The sequence below is a fragment of the Sparus aurata genome, chromosome 14, assembly GCF_900880675.1.
Source record: "Sparus aurata chromosome 14, fSpaAur1.1, whole genome shotgun sequence".
Taxonomy (NCBI): domain Eukaryota; kingdom Metazoa; phylum Chordata; class Actinopteri; order Spariformes; family Sparidae; genus Sparus; species Sparus aurata.
Window position 1 is genome coordinate 13218597 of NC_044200.1, and position 13576 is coordinate 13232172.

The 13576-nt window shown below is 42.2% G+C and overlaps 1 long non-coding RNA gene across 1 annotated transcript; it reads left to right on the forward strand.

The window, feature by feature from the left end:
• Positions 1-1311: 1311 nt before the first annotated feature.
• Positions 1312-8972, forward strand: LOC115595525 (uncharacterized). Its single transcript, XR_003986713.1, has 4 exons — positions 1312-1490; positions 2343-2426; positions 8095-8165; positions 8620-8972. It is a non-coding gene; the product is annotated as an uncharacterized LOC115595525 (long non-coding RNA).
• The last annotated feature ends 4604 nt before the right edge of the window (positions 8973-13576 follow it).

Here is a 13576-nt window from a genome sequence, read left to right on the forward strand (position 1 = left end):
CAATTATCTTGTTGTTATTGTGAATATTGTGACAGTGAGAAGCAGGTTTGCGTCATCTCGTGTGACAGTAGCCAACTAACTTTTCTCAAGGCTGAAACCAGGCTTTTGTAAAATACATGCAGGTTTTGAATAAACACCACTACTGACATCAGTCAATCGCAGTGAAGATGTTATCAATGAATCACGCTACCTCCGTCGGTCTGGCCTGATTATTCGACTGCATCATTAATATCGTGTCTAATATCGTGTTCAAGCCAGCCATTTTCTATTCGGAATCTCAACTGTGGTAGTGGGTGGATGGCGCAGTTAACTTAAAGTTTGTCAAGGAAAATGTCAATTCACAGTGTGTATAGCAATGTGATATAATTTACTTTCTGAATATATTCTTGCTCTGGGACAGAAATACAGCGTCCTTGTTCTTAATCCTGCCTACAAAGCTTTGATTGGCTCAGCTGTTCTTCCAACTGGGAAAACAGTTGTCTACGGGCACAACAGCAGACCTTTTTGGATGTGGAACCATCTGGAACCCGGGAAACATGAGGAAGTGAAGTACTTTTAAGCTTTTACTGTTTTGATATTGCTTGTGCAACAAGCACTGCCACTGTACATCAGACAGCGAAGCAAGTAAATCCAGACTTTAGCGGATCAACTCTGTCTCCTACAAATAAGGTTTTGAAAAGTAATTAGCATGAGCAAATAAGTACAGGGACAGTTTACTCCAAAATCAGGTCCAAGGTCATTTATTTGATATTAAACAACACGGGGTTGCATGACAAACAGCATGGGTGAATTTAAACAGCAGCAAAGTGGTGGTGACAACATGGTCGTCCTCATCGTGCCAAAAGTTCGACATCTGGGAAACACTGTCCATCAACTTTGACAGTGAGCACCAAGCATCCATGTTATAAACACAGAGTCCACCTGTCCTCGGCTCAGAACACAGTCCGCCCGTCAAATGCACCAGTTTGATCCCAGATGTTTTAGTTGGGAAAGGTCTCTGCAGGCACAACAGTCTGTGATTTTACGTTGTTTGGCCAGCCTGAGTCGCATATCGGCCATTTCCTTTTCCTGCGACTGGAGGCCAACACATTTACATCCCATGCTGTCATGAGCCGCAATTATTCATGTTTCTGTGCTGCGATACGTTTGTCAGATGTAGTTTGGTATGTTGCCCTGCTCCGGTGTTTTGTTTCCTCCTCACCAGCCTAATTATCCCTCCACACCTGTTTGCATCTCTCTAATTAGTCCAACCCTTTCCAAGCACACCTGCGCTGCATCCCTTCGCTAGCCCGGCCCTGTTCCCAGTGTTTTTCCACTCACTGTCCTCACCTGTGCTTCTCCAGCTCTCTTCGCCTGGACCTCATACCCTCATTAGCTTGGTTTGTTATTCAAGCACCAGAACGTGAGTGCCGTGTACTTCCATTACATTTGAGAGATGACTCTTTGGCCACTCACAAAGAACGATCTACGTGGATTAAAAAACGCTTCAGGTAAAAGAAAGGATATGCATTTTTGATTCTGGTGTGGACTGTCCCTTTAAAGGAGATATAATGCTGCCCCACATTTTGATTTTGAGGAAATGTTCATATTGAACTTCTCTTTAAATGGTCACTGTCAATATATTTCAGTTATTCTCCTCACAAAATCTACAATTGACCGTGATTTGTGTTTCCATGGTTATGTTTGGGCTGTTCAAAGCACTCTGAAGGAAAGTTGTGGTCTTGATTAAATGTGAAAAAGTCGGGAGTCAAATATTTAACCAAAATCAGGATTCTCTCTTTAACCTTAACAAAGTGTTTGAGGAAGACTTGGTGATGCAAATTACATTCTCTCTTCTGAAAAGCCCTAATTATCCACCCCAACCTGCAGGGCGTGACACATCCTGGATTGGAGAAAAATGTTGACAGCGAACGTAATCAAAGCAGCAATTTCCTCCGAAACCTATTTGGTGAAGCAAATTAGTGGTTTAGGAAAAGAAGAGATTTCTGTTGCTCCGACACACCTGCGATGCGCGCGACCTGAAGCACTCACACAGACGCACACCGACACACTTTTCTTAAACCGCAGCATCTAAAGCTGTCCTCTCTGTCTCCGCCCGCACCAGGAAATGTTTTTTCTTCTCCGAGGCGGCCTAAGTGGAGTGGTCCACTGAAGCCAACCCTCAGTAATTAACTGTCACAACGCTTCAAAACTAACAAATGGACTTTGTGTCAAGGAGGGCCCATTAATTTACTGGCCTCCACTCGTCGATCCACAGCCTATTATCTCCATTATACGGCAGGCTTTCATGTCTGGGCGTCCTCTCCCACTAACCCTCGATTTCTCTGGCTCGCCTTTCACAGATTCCCTGGAAGTTGCAGAAAAGCCCCTGTGGGTATCTTTTCAACACATATGGCGCAGGCACACCTTGCTTCAGCCACACAAAGGTACATGCAGCATGCGAACCCACACACAATGTATGCTTCTGGACACGCTCACTTCATCTCCTCTAAGTAGATCACGGAGGCGTGACCCATATTGTAATGGAGGCCGTGATGCTGGGTACAGAAATATGCACGCACACCTCACATGAACGCACTCAAATGATCAAATTCTCTCTCTCACACACACACACATACACACTCACTCTGTTTCCCTTCCAGTCAAATATATTTAAAAACTCATACTGTGCTTCCACATTGGCATGACAACCCGAGGGGAGAAATCTTCCACATGTGACACTAATAAGTGCTGCTTGGAAGGAATGGAGAGCCATTTCTCCACGAGGCATAAATAACTAAATAACACACAGACTATGGGATCCGTGTGATTTGTGATACAGCTCACATTTATTGCTCTTCAAAGGTAACATATCGCCGGGCCCTGGCAGAGAGAGAGAGTGAGAGAGGCCGTGAGACTGTGCTTCAGCGGTGTTGAGATCTGGTCGGTCCGTCCTACTGAGACCAATGCATTTCTGATGCGTTTTCAATGCATTATCAGCAGCTCGGTGTGCTCAGGAAGCATTCTCAACTCATCTGAAGTAATTTCGGCTTCCGATTGCATTTTTAAGAAAGCAGTAATGTATCGAGAATCCATTTTAAAGGACCGATTCACCCAAATTGAAAAATATCATGCCGTATATTCTCCCTTTCCCAGGGGCGGAAGAAATATTCAGATCATTTACATAACTAAACGCAGCAGCTTCACAGTGCAAAAGCTATGCATTAGAAATGTACATTTAAAGATGTAATATGTGAGTATTTTACATCCGAATGTCAAACAAATAACTAAACCTTTGTTATGTATATTTTGTTGAGTTGTCTATATACATTATCCCAATAATAATGTAAGACTCTGGTTCTCTCTCTTTTCTCCTCCTCTCTGTAATGGTTGTGCAGTCAGCAGTCAGCATTAAAGTACATAAACACCTGACAATGGAAGCCATCTCCATGCAGCACTGCCGCAGTCAGGGTAATTAACAGGAGTGAAGATAAATCCACTTTTCAGACCCCATAAGTAAAAATGTAATCCCTTAGCTCAGCAAATTGCTCTCAGAGGAGAATCTGATGTGACTCTGGGAGTAAATTCCTCCACATAGGTCTAACTTTGCACCCTACTCTCTCCTCTGGGGCTTAGCTAGCGTAGAGCAGCTGCAGCGATTCATCCCGACAGCTAAAACGAGCACTCCCTATAAAAGACTCTATACATGTTTTGTTTGTATTGTTCACATATGGGCAGAAATTACATTATTGTGCACTTACATAGGTATCAGCAACAAAAAGTACTGAAAGTATCAGAAGAACTCACCAATGTGACCTGACCTCAGGACAACTTCCAGCTGGGTTTGTAGCAAAAAAACAGATGTGTTTGATTGGAAGTCTGGACATCTCCAGCTTTTCAGAGGGTGACAAAACCAGATGATTTAAAGGAGACGTGGTGATAGGTCTCAACCGTGTTTGTGGCAACCGGAAGTAGGTATTTTCAGCCAAAATATGCCAACTGCCAGCATAATTAGTGCAATTAGGTTGCTTACCTCTTTATCTTTAGCCAGGCAGATCAATTTGATTTTATTTGCACAGTTTTTAAAATATATACATGCTTTCAGATCAATATAATGGAGTTTTTGGTGCTCAAAGTACTTCAAAGGCACTTCATGAAGACTAAAAATAACTGAAAGACAACGTGTGTCTGTTTTTACTTGCAAGGTGGAGCTGATAATCTCACACCCACCGAAACTCGTTGGACGTCCTTTTTCGTCCCACAGTTCCAATGTCTGTGTTGTTGATCCCTCCAAAGCAACCTGCAAATTATTCCAATCCGAGATGATTTGAGGCTGCGGGCCTCCACATTACGATACATCAACCCTGTATCACCTGTAAAACATTCATTCCATCAAGAAAACATCTGGCTCATTGCTTGCTCTTCCAGCCATGATCTCATGGGCTCTTCCATAAATCAAACAAGCTGCTGCGTATTTAGTTTGCTGGTGGAAACACATTTTTTTCAGGGGGCTGAGCGAGTACAGATGCAAGAATGTATTTTTCCTACATTTCTCCTGTGGTATCAGTAAATGGCTTTCTCTAATATTTACACCTATACCATGATTCAATGGAAGTAAAATAATTTTTTTTATGGTGCAAATTAGAAATATAACATTTGAACAGCTTTGCATCTATTTTCATAAATAATTTCCAAGTTACTCTGGATGATGTACAGACCCCACAGTGAACGATTTGCATTGGATCTTCTTTCCCCTGAATAAGCAGTTCCTTTGAACACTGCGCAGGTTTGTGTATTTGTGAGACTCACTGCAGTACAACCAGGTTAAGCGCATTAAATTTGCAACGTACTGTACTCGTAACTTTCAGAGCTTTACCTTTGATAACTAATTTAATGTGGAGTTTCTCTTTAATCGTAGATCACCTCAGGCTCTTCTAGCGAGAGATGAGAGGCACATGTGTGTGTTTATGTGTGAGCAAATGCGCCGGAGAATGTTCCCTCTCGCTGCGATAACAGCTACACGATTGGCTGTGCGTGGGTGGACGAGGGCATTTCAGGCATTATACTGACTAGGCATAAGCACTGTTGCACAATGTTGTGTGTGCTCCAGCATATATTATGCATGTGTGAGAGTGTGTCTCTCGGTGTCTGGGTCTGAAATGTGATGCAGATCACTCCGGCTGCCCTTTAAGAGTACTTCCCCTCAGGCCAGGAAGCTACAGTGAAATCTGCCGACTGTGTCTAGTGTACTTCCACACACAACCGGAGATTAGGCAATTGCTGTTTTGCAGAAAATGTTATCTCTATCTCTATCTATATCTATATATCTATATATCTATATATCTATATCTCATGACTGTGCAAGTCCCAATATATAAATGTCTTTATATGAATGTCTCCAAAGAGTGTTGAAATGGAAAGAAACTTAATTACATACTTGAGACTATTTGCTTTTGCAAATTTTCCCCCCAAGCAATTAAAAGTCTCCAAATTTGCTGGGTGGGTAGAGTTCAAATTATGTTATAACATCTGCCAGGGAGGATATGATTTCACCCAAGTACGTTTGTTGGTTGGTTGGTTTGTCACCAGGATAACACAAAATTTAGTGAACGGATTTCCACTAAACTTGGATGGAGGGTGGGTCTCGGCCCAGAATAAACCCCTTTAACCCCTTTCCAGGACTTTCTTTCTCACCTTGTTTAACATTGCGAGACTGCATTGATCTTGTCAAAAAATCAGGCGAATACTGCAAAGGTGGCGGGTATCTATGAATGAGTACAATCTGATGCTGAGCCAAACAATAATCTGGATCTAGCTGATTTAAAACGCCTCGAAAAAACAAATAGGGAGCAGCATATCGCTAGGGTAGCCGCTAACTGCTGGTGACTGTAACTGCTGTTAGCTAGTAAGCATAGTTAGCCAGGCAGCTAGCAGTCCAGACTGGGAGGTCAGGGCACTGGCAGAGTGTTCATACCGCTAGCATAGGAAGCTTTTGCATGCCTCATCAAAAGTTGGAAAACAAAAACCAAACATACAAACATGATTCAGCTGCTGGGTTCGCTTATTTCCCCTATATTACATAAACAGTTGCTGTTGGACCGCCACAGGCCCAGTCGGATGGAAATATGTCTGATTGGGAGGGGGGCCAGATTCATCTGCCAGAGCTTCTGGAGCTCGTCTGGTTCCCAAGCACGCCCACAACTAAAGACTGCAAAAACATTGTGAGGTTAATAGTGCTGAAAAAGAAGCAATGTGCAAATGTTTTTACTTTGTTTATATCGAGTAATTCAAACATGTGCATCAGTGAATAGATGGTAATGTATTCTGTCAATGTTGGTGTAATTGTGACCTTATCAGTGTTCTGAACAGGAAACCTGGAGTTTAAGCTGTTTCAGGAACACAGAAAATCACTTCTGGAACAAGATTTCTTTTTTGTCTTTTCGCTTGTCAGTTTTTATCAGTTTCAGTTGTGTTTGCAGGTCGGCCTCATAAGCCTCTGGCCTCGAGACATCAGTGGTACAATGACTGTCAGTGTAAAATACAGAAATACCGTCAGTGCTATCTGCCCGTTGTTCTGTATCCACCTGTCCGTCTTGAAGTAAAAAAAATTGAATCAGGGCAGGTGAAACACCCTGGTACTCTCCTCCTGTTCTATATTACAGAGGGGATTATAACAGTGAAAGCAATATTTCCTTCTTTGTAGCTGTCAGGTTTGGATCTGTGTTGCACGATTTGCTACAGGGGATGTGACACTGATACCAGGTAATCCTCTGTGAATACGAATTCCTCTACCTACTGCGCCTCTCTCTCTCTCTCTCTCTCTCTCTCTCTCTCTCTCTCTCTCTCTCTCTCTCTCTCTCTCTCTCTCTCTCTCTCTCTCTCTCTCTCTCTCTCTCTCTCTCTCTCTCTCTCTCTCTCTCTCTCTCTCCTCTCTCTCCTCTCTCTCTCTCTCTCTCTCTCTCTCTCTCTCTCTCTCTCTCTCTCTCTCTCTCTCTCTCTCTCTCTCTCTCCTCTCTCTCTCTCTCTCTCTCTCTCTCTCTCCCTCCCTCTCTCTCCGAGTCTCGCACTCGGCGGAGTGATCACTTACACTTTGTACACCCTCCTGCCCGCTCTCTGTGTTTAATCTCTCTCTCTGCGTCTCTATCTCCGGGTTCATCGGTGGATAGTGAGTCGGAAGACAGGGACAGATGGAGGAGAGAAATTAACGCGTGAGAGTAAGGAAGCGTAATAAAAGAGATCATGCTCATATTCCGTCACCTTTGACCCCTGCTGGCAGTTCTTAGCTTCTACTCCCTTCATTCGGATGAAGATGCGCCCTCATGAAGTATGTGCTTCATGTGTTAATGTGCTTCGATGCACACTGACAGACTGTGTGTGTGTAAGCGTGTCTCTAAGTGTGTGTGTGTGTTTTTATGCTGGCTATGCTGGCTTGGTAGAAATAGCCCCACACAGGCATGTGGGGCTATTTCTACCAAGCCATCAGGGGGCATATACGGGTCTGATATGAATGACAGCACAGCTCAGGGAGGTAGGTCCCCTCCTGTCAGGATTATACAGCAGCTGCCCTCTGCACTGCCTGAACATAATGACTCCATAATAGACCTGTAAATACTAGACAAATATGCCCGAGGGGAGGCATGACAATGAGAAGGGTCTGTGTGTGTGAAAAAAGATCTAATTTGAAGCACATTTGAAAGAGATGTCATATTTATTTAATTTGCAAACACTGCAGGATAAGAGCATGGACAGTTCCTGTCAGTTATGGACTGTAACTGTAAAGTAAATCTACTTAAGTGCTGTACCTAAATTCAGTTCTCATGTATTTTACTTGATCATATCTGCTTCCTGTTACTTTATAAATCCACTCCACTATAACTTGGTGGCAATGGTTTTACTTTTTACTCACTACATTTATTTCATGACTTTAGTTACTACTTATATATTGCATTTTAATTAATTATTTAATATCAGATTTAAAAATAATCAGACGAAGAAAAAAAAATTCAAAAAACTAAAAAATTGCTGAATATTATAATAATTCAACATGAAATCTTTTAAGTATGATTTTGGGTACTTTTTGCAATACTGCCGACTGTATTTTTATTATCATTCTAGGATGCCATGGCAAAATGAGAGCTGATAAAAATAAAAAAAAACAACAACAACCAGCTTTGAAGCTAACTCAGGTACGTTAACATTTGTTCGAATGTTGATTTTTATCTCTTTTCAAAAGATGAATTTAATATACTGTCGTGTAATTGGCTGGCTCAAATGTATATACTGTAAAGCTCTCTCAGTGAATACAGTATTGTAATATCTGATCCATTTATCAAGTGCCAAAAAGGAAACAGGCGCACATTTCCAATGTATCCAGGACATGCTGTCCATCCAAATTCATCTACAATCAAAGCTTTGTATACATAAATCTAGCTAATTATTACTTTCAAGAGAAAGAACTTTATAGATGACGGAGTTGTTGCTCTATTGTGGAAAAAGTTTGGTGCACAGAGAGCGGGTAAATGGATATCCACATTATTGATCATTATCTGCATCTTTGCAACCTCCAAAAATGACATCATCTATGAGGAGTAAACAGTCTACCTTGCCAAACATCCAGGGTCCTTTTTATTTGTTATCTAGAAAAGGACAGACTTCGCCCATATGAAGCACCTGGAGTGATACAGCTGCCTGCAATGACTGCAACTGTGTTTGCGCTTGTGTGTGTGGTGTCTGTGCTAAATCTTAGGTTGCAATACTTGAGATTTTGTTGAGATGTTCTGTATTTTGTATGGAAAAAAAATCCAATGGCCAAACTACTTATTTAATGATAAATTCCTTTTTTTGTGTCACATATGTGTCTAATTAGGTAATACGGTACAATGCTGAATTCGAGCTTAACAAAGATGCTAGAGCGAAACTTGAACCGGTGTTATTTCAGACCTGTGCGTGTGTGTAATGAGTTGTTGATGTTGTGACAATCAATAAACACGTTGTTTGGGGGAAAAAATGAATAAATTAAACTGGATTAATTGAATTTGTGTGAGTAATGATGCTTTACAAAATTCCCCACTTCCTGTGTTGTTTATCTTCTTCATTAGCAACAGAACTAGCTGTGCGCATGCTCGAGGAGTAAGAAAACAGTGAAATATCAGAGGTGTGATAACGAATGAGGTGGTTTCAGGATCAAATGTTTTTGACTTTCACTTTTTGACTTTTCTGCTTTTGCCCCGTCTCATCTCCACTTTATTCCGAGCCGACTCTCCTTCGGGGTTCACTGCTGAGTGAGAATTTTTTTTTTTTTGCTTCTTTCTGTTGCTGCCCTCACCTTTCTCTCTGCCTTTTGTTCTCAATTTTCAAATCGTCCCCCTGCCTCTCTTCTTCTCTCCCTTTCCTTCGCCCCTCTCTCCGTCCACCCAACCTAAAACTGCTCATCTCTGGTTTCTCTTCTCCTCCCTCTGTGCCACACAATCAGAGACTCTCCCTCTGTCTGCCGGGCAGAGAGCCAGAATACCAATAAGAGCAATAGACCAGAGCCCTCTGACTCCCCATTATCCAGACTCAGTCTTCCTGTCTGCAGTGCACATACACACACACACACACACTGCATTCTCACTTTCTAATACACCTCCACATGAATTCATGCAACAGGACAGTAGGACACACACGTCTGCGTTCACGGGCTTGCACAAGCTGTGCTGCGGAACGTACAGAAACACACATCCATGCACATACACCTCTTGTGCAGCGACACACACTCTGCTTCTTCAGCTGCGAGCCCCTTCTAATCAATTTGCACTTTAAGGAGAGTCCCACCTTTTCACCCCCCCCCCCTCCTCTTTTTAGTCGTCTCTCTTTCTACACATCCCTTTCTTTTTATTACTAGTCATTTTCTTCTGCCCCTCTTTCTCCTGCCGCAATCGCTCCCCGCCTCCTTTATCACTCCGTCTGTCTTCGCTTAATGATGCAATTCTCCTTTGCTCTCACTATTAAAGCTGCATTGCTGCTCGGCATTAAGGGGTTGCAGCATGCAGAAGAAGAACTTGAAGCTACACGTTGAGGGGAGATTCCTTTCCTTTCCAATAACACATCTTGTAAAGCGAATTCAGCTAGAGGATAAAGAAAGGGGGTCAGTGTAAACATGACGCTGCAGGAGAAATGACACATTCAGACATAAAATACTTTCCCACACCAAATTAATCAATATGTATGTGTTTGCATGTGCACGGAGAGATAAAAGCATGACCAAAAACCACCTTGACAGCTCAATAGCTGGCAGAAAAACAGTATTTTAACAGCGTGAAGTCCAGAGCCTCATCATCAAGATACAAACCAAGCCACCCCTGGCTGGCTCGCCAATTCCGTTTTCTGCTTGCTGTGAAGAAACAATGCATTATGAATGGGATATATAATGTATGCTGTTATTTTTTATGATACTGCTTTGTTCATGGTTGTTCAGCCGAGACGTGGAAGGCGACGTGTGAGGCTGGATCCATCTATCATTGATTACCATGTGTAACCAAGGGAGTAAGGTGCAGGTACATGCCTTACTTGCTCCAGGGTTGTTGACACGCCTGTGGGAGTTGCTGCAGATGTTTGTGTGAGGATGGAGGGTGTTTGGCATGTAAGTGAGACTGCAAGTGTGGACGTCCATTTGGGAAAAAAAAAAAAAAAAAAGTCATCAAGCCAACATTTAGAATACCAAATCAAGTAAGAAAACTCAACTCCCGTCTGACTCATGTGATGTCTCCTGTTTTCCTTGTAATTAAGCTTCCAAGATTGCATCCATGCTTCCACTTGACTTTTGATAACTTCTTTCTCCAGCACTTTTCCTTAAGGACCCTTACAGGGCCAAAGAGATATTGAAAGGGCACCGGGGTCCTGAACTCCGCTTGCTTTCAATTGCAGTCAGTTGATTACTGAATTCTTAAAAGTTTCATTCATTGCAGTGTTGCTCGAGACTGAGAATGCCAGACTAAAAATATTATTATCAAACTTTCTTTTGAGTATTTTGATATGACTAACTACTTTGAATATGTTAAGAACTAAAGCAGAACTAATAAAGCATTTTCAATGTCTCGCGGAAAACTATTTAACTAGAATAAATGTATCTCTTGAATAAGCTTGTTTAATAGCTGGAGTGTTGGGTGCTTTCACACCTAACCTACTTTTCTTTCTACCCTCGCTGGTTTGAAAGCTGTCAATACAGCCGTAGTGCAGACCAATGGGCAAAGTTGTTGTTTGTTTGTTGCCACTTAAATAAGGAATAAATCCATCCGCTGGTCATGAACTGTCAAGAAGGCAATAGCTGTAAGTTGTATGAACATTTCATGGTAAGATATGTGTGACAAAGCCCCAAATTATGGCTGTACAAGATGCCTCCTTTTCTTCCCGTCTCCACCGCTTTGCCGTCTAACTATTATTATTAATAATGCTGATAATCTTATTTCTTTGAGCCTTATATGACACCAAAGAACATAAATACACGTCGGTATCAATGAAGTGCTGCATAAACTGCCATCGGTTCTGATTTTCCAAACTTAATGAACTGCCATTCAGTCCGTAGAACTTTGTTTACTCCTCTCAGTTTGTTTCCTCCTCTCAGTTTGTTTCTTAAACATCAGTGTCAACAGGAACTTGACTGGAATTAAAATGCAAAAAGTGTTTAATTTTTTTTCCAGTTGGTGCGGACGAAATGAACCAAACCACAAGTGTTAAAACGCTCTTTATTCTACCACTTAAGCACCCATAATTAAGGCATTTAGATGGTTACAATAAGAGCTGCAAAGGAAGGACTCTTCAACCTGGCACTACTTCAGAATCTGAATCAGCCAAGTGTGTGCGCAGACACAAGTTATTTGACTGAGGTTTTCAATTGCTCTCGATTTTACACACAGTTGCAGTACAAGCTTGCATTACTTACATGTTCCTTCAATCACCCATAACCCTGAAACTAAATCAAACCCTAGCTGTAACAGGGGGAAGAGTGTTTTTTTAGGGATATTGCATAAACCAGTCTGACTTTGACCCTCTTTTTCCTTTTCCTCCTGTTATCCTCCTTTCACTAGCACCCATAAACCATTTTCTTTTTATTTGCTTCCTTTCCCCTTCCTCTTAGATAATTTTTTTCCCCCCTGAATCTTGTTCCAGTCATTCTTCCCTCCCTTCTGTAAATCTCTTTCCGCCTTAATTTCTTCATTATGCTTTCAAACCCATAGTTCATTTTATTTGGTGTGGACAAAGCAGAAAAATTAGATATGCAGTTGTCTTTTAGTTCTGGTCAGTTTAATGTTACAGATGAACCAGCGGTGGAAACACTCATGTGTGTCACTAGGACTGACAAGCCCTGCATTATCAGCAGTCTGGAGGTCAGACGCTGATTATGAGCATTATTGGTTGAGACTGCAGCTGTATCCTCTATGCCATAAATAATGTGGACGGTAGAGATAGGTCACGGAGGAAGAGAAAACCACCTGTGCTGACCGTGTTAGGTTTTCCCTCAGCTTCTCCCTCGATCCTCTAGTTTAGGTGTCACACATGTTTTCACCTCCCAGACCTTTTGCTTATCTCTGCTCAAAATATCCATATAAGTCTCCCCGGATCTCATATCTGTTATTTCCCTTCCTCGAAGGTTAACTCCAGTGGCTCATCGTGTGGTTCTTCTCTTCTACTTGCTCCTTTTTAAACTCCAAAAATGAAAAAAACAAAATAAAATTTGACCCATCTTATTTCAAATGTTACGTTTTGAATTGATTTCCCGCTCACTTGGTATTCTGCGCCCGTCTATTTGTAGTTCATGTTCTAATGGATTTAAAGTTAACATGGGAGTTTATGTATCCTGACAGACGTGCACAGCTAATGGAGAGAGACTGACCTTTCGGCTAATGGGGTTACAAACTGCCCTTTGATCTGTTTCCTACGCTTGTGTGTGTGTGTGTGTGAGGGAGTATACTGAGTGCAAGATTATGATTTTTAGGGACCAAGATCGAGGTTGAGGTCCTGCATCATCTGACAATAACTAAGCACACTGAAAAAGATATTACGACTGGTTAGGAATGGCTATAGTCCGTAGAAGATCTTCACAAAGCAGTGGAGGACTTAGGATGTTTGAGGGGCAAGGGCTGAAAAATCAAAAGGGCACCAGCTGGAGGCAGTTGGGCACCAGCACGCAGACAGGGTACTAGCAGGGCACACTTGAGGGCACTTTATTACGTTATGTGTCCCAGGAAGTGCACACTACTCGATATTATGTTTTCTCCACTGTCAAGTTATCAAAGGGCCACCTTCGCTTTTTGTTAAACACCAGCAGCGATGATCGCCCCCCTCTGCCCCGCCCCTTCCTCCCTCGTCGAGTTCACCAATGTCACACAGTGCGTGTTGGTGTGAATGGGTCATACTTGTGACTTTGCATGTCAGAGAAAAAAACAAACAAGAAAATAAACAGGAGGAAATGGAGGTGTTTTCATTCATTTGCCCCTGCTTCTTTCTGGTCCCGTCTGAAAACTTTCATTTGGGGGGGGGGGGGCATTGTGAAAATACATTTAGTGGGCGAGGAAACCCACAATCAAAAATAGACATCTGTCTCCAGGAAGTCATTCAT